The following is a 3,678-nucleotide window of genomic DNA, read 5'->3' as shown; positions in this document are numbered from 1 at the left end:
CCCCTGCATGCAGGCTCGAGGTGCCCCAGAGCGACGTTCCCCCCACCCCACTCCAGATGTGCAGGTCGGGACCCTCCACTTGGCCTTTGATGAGCACAGACTAAGTAGCCCTGGTTAAAAACATGTCGCCCAGCTATCACCATCTTATCCCTTCCCTGTGGGGTCCCGAAGACAGAGCTTGCACCCCCCCCCCCCAGGCTGGTGCCCCTAGCCCAGCGCACTCCTGGGCCTGGTCTCTGATGACTGAGGAGTCAAGGCCCCGGTCTACACTGCTGAAACCTCAAGATGTCGAAGACCAGTGGAGATGCTTATGTTACCCAGCAATCAAAGCATTCGTGTGTGGCGCCATCAGGGAGACCTGCTCTATGCTCCTCTTCCAACCTCTGGAAGCCTCCAGGCTCCCCAGCCCTCAGCCCAAGGACCAAGCCGTGTGGGGATGTTCGCTGTGATCGTGAAGGTGGTTCACACGGAGTCTTCTGGGCCTTTGGAAAGGGATGTCTCCTTCCATTGTGAGATGTGTCCCTGGTGTTGGATCTACTTTGGCACGCTCTGCTCCCTAAATCAGTGCTTCCTGTGCGGTCATCCCCTGCAGGCGCCCTGGAGTCAGTCGTACTGGGGGTGGGCTCACGCTCGGCGGTCTGCACATTGCCCATCACTCAAGACACACTATGAAAGTGCATCTGCTTGGCCTTGAAGAGCCTCTATCACCACGAGGGTCGCCGCAGAATCTTCAGTGGCGTGACAGCGACTCTGCTTCCAGATGTGCCCTTTTCTGGACTCTACCTAATGTTTTACACCAGACCAATAACATGGTGCCCAAAGACCAGTGGGATGCAGTCCTATTCCCTTTGTGAGTTTCATCTGTGGAGGATTTGCTGATATTCTGGCCTCGCAGGTAACTCAGCCTGCAGATGTGAACAAGACTCATAGGCAGATTGCCCCTGTGACGTTCTGGTGGACTGGTCAAGCGGTCATACTGACTTATAAAGATTATAGGTTGTGTGGTTTCATTCAAAGCGGGGTGCCCCAGGCCCTCCACAGAACTCCAATGGCAGCGATGATCTGGACAGTCTGTGAAGAGATGATGGCCAAGATGGGGCTCAAGTCCTGACCACACGAGGCCAGAGGAGGGTGTGATCTCCTACCGCCTTAGTTTCTGCCCTGGGCTGCTTTACCTCCCTCTCCTGGAGTAAGATCATGTCCTTTAGGGGCCAAACAGAAACACTGCCTTAGTGACTCCACTGACCTAGAGACTGTGGACCCACCCGGAGGCTTCAGAAACCTCACCAGAGAGAGGCTACTGATACAGCCACTACATTGGGGAGTTAGGAGAAACGGCTGTGTATGCCACAGGCCCACCTGTTGTCAAGAGAGTGAGTGCCCTTCAGGTGGTCTGCTTCAGCCTCCCATTGCCACCACAGTGTCTCATCGGTCCCCAGTGGGATGAGGAATTGTGACGCTGAAGCCATAAGGCCCTTGCTGTGCCCCAGGTGCTCTGGCTGAGGACACTGGGTCTGAGGACAGGAGCTACTGTTACCATGTGTTAAGACTGTGTTGAAGGAAGAATGTTAAGATGAGGAAGAAAAGATATTAGGATTTTTTGTTTCCTATCACTTTCCCAAAGACTCTGGGGAATGGAGATGATGCTAGCCTATGAGTATTATCCAAATAAATGTTGTCTTGTCCCTGAAAACAAAAACAAAACTGGAAACAAACACATACAACATTTAATAACAGTTACAAAAGCTTTTTAAAAAACCCCAAAGAACAACAGCCCACAAAAACATTAAGAGAGAAAGGGGGAAGCTGGCCCACAATGTCAGCAACCTATTATCCTGGGCCTTGTTGGATGATAACAATAAAGAAAGCATTTCCTAGAAGTTTAACATGTGTTACGTGTCTGAATCCTTTAAGTATGTGTCTCCAGCCCCACCACAGCTCCAGAGGAGACAGAGGTGGAAGAAACCCTGACTGACTTGAGAGCCAGAAGGCATATGCAGGGAATTATCCTGGGAACATAGAAGGCCTCCCATCAAGAGTGTCATGGACAATTCCACTACCACACAGTACGCCAGCCTCATGTACAACTTCACCTCGGAGGCACAGAGAACTGTGTGAAACCGATCATCAGAATGACCTCACCTTCCTCTGAATTTGCTCCAAGACAAAGGAAATGCTGGTTGCACTACACAGAGACTATTTCCTGACTGTAATCAGAAACTGACTGAGTCACTCTCTTTGCTGACTCCTTGTATTAGATCTTGATTTAATGCACTCCACCTACCTGCACACAGTAACAGTGATATACCTGCAAGAAGGAGAGGCTGTTTGACACAGAGATGGTAGCAATGAGTTTGAGCATGGTGGAGACTGTGAGGATGGCACAGGATAGGGCAAAGTTTGGATCTGCTGTTTACAGGGTTACTATGAGTCATAATCAACTCAGCAGCACTTAACAATGATATAACAAAAATTAGAGTACTAATCATGCCAACACACTGCAAGTGGAAATCCTTTTGGGGATTTGGAGATAGAGCTTGTGAGAAGCCCACAGAGAACTTCCTTCTGACATTCAGTTTACTTGCCACCCTTGGAATAAGTTGTTATCCTTTCACTAAAAAATAATTGAACCAAATGAACCAAAGTTATTAGTTTAAAAAGTATTCTCATTATGGGAAAAGTAGACATTCTGAAGTTCATCCTTCCCACCTGGTGGCTCTCATGGTGATTGGGGCAACAGGATCTAGGCTAAATCCTTGCAGAAAGAGATGGGCCATCTTTCGGCCTTCAGAGCATCTGGGGATTTTTCTCAGTAATGCCTTCGCTGGACTGAAGATCCCTTGTTCCTGATGGAGGTGGGTGGTGTTTTAAGATGGAAAAGTGGTTGAGAAGCACTCTAGACCTTTAGGTTTCTCCCTTTGAAATCCTCAGGTGGTGGGACATTCACCACCTAACAACATTATAGCATACAATTATAACAGTAGTTATAATCAAGAGAGTTCTTGTTCATTTTGAGCTGGTTGTTGTTCTGTGCTGTTGAGTCAGAACCAACTCATAGCTGACCACTCAGGAGATTTTCAGAGGCAGTAAATCACATAAGCAGGGATTGTCCATGTTTTTCTCACTGCAAAGGTGGTCGATCTGAATCACGTGCCTTTGGGTTGGCAGTAACTCCTTATCTCTAGGCCACCAGAGCTCCTTTCATTTTCAACTAGCAATAGAAATGTAACTTAGAGCTGCAGGATATTATGTAAAGAAAAATGTCTCTCTTCTAGTTGTATTGTGAAGTTCTGTGGCGTCAGAAAAGTGAAACAGGACCAATATTACAAGGTGCATTAGGACCAGAGCTGGCTGTTATTAGGAGCACACTAACTCTCAACCCAGGGCTGTTTTGATGATCCTTCTTGGAAGGGTCCCAACCAGGAGGCTGTAAAACACATGGTTAGCGTTATGAGCTTGGAGGTCAAGCACACCTAAGTTCAAAATCTGGTTCATTTGTTCATTTGTGGGTATGCTTTCAATGTCACAAGCCATCTTTCTCACCTGGGAAATGGGGATTATAGTACCATTCTCAGAAGGTAAGTTTGAAGATTGTTGTTGTTGTTAAGTGCTGTTGAGTTGCAGGAGACTCATAGCGACCCTATGAAGGAGAGTCCTCGAAGCTTGGGTGCCTTTCAT

General features: G+C 47.9%; 1 pseudogene; it reads left to right on the top strand.

Annotated features, from left to right (window-relative positions):
* The first annotated feature begins 239 nt into the window (after nt 1–239).
* LOC102858050 lies at nt 240–1,111 on the top strand (annotated as a pseudogene).
* The last annotated feature ends 2,567 nt before the right edge of the window (nt 1,112–3,678 follow it).

The sequence above is a fragment of the Elephantulus edwardii genome, unplaced genomic scaffold (genome assembly GCF_000299155.1).
Source record: "Elephantulus edwardii isolate Elephantulus edwardi_28Jun2011 unplaced genomic scaffold, EleEdw1.0 scaffold00049, whole genome shotgun sequence".
NCBI lineage: Eukaryota > Metazoa > Chordata > Mammalia > Macroscelidea > Macroscelididae > Elephantulus > Elephantulus edwardii.
Note: the sequence above shows the minus strand (reverse complement) of the source record. Positions and strands in the feature narration are given on the sequence as shown.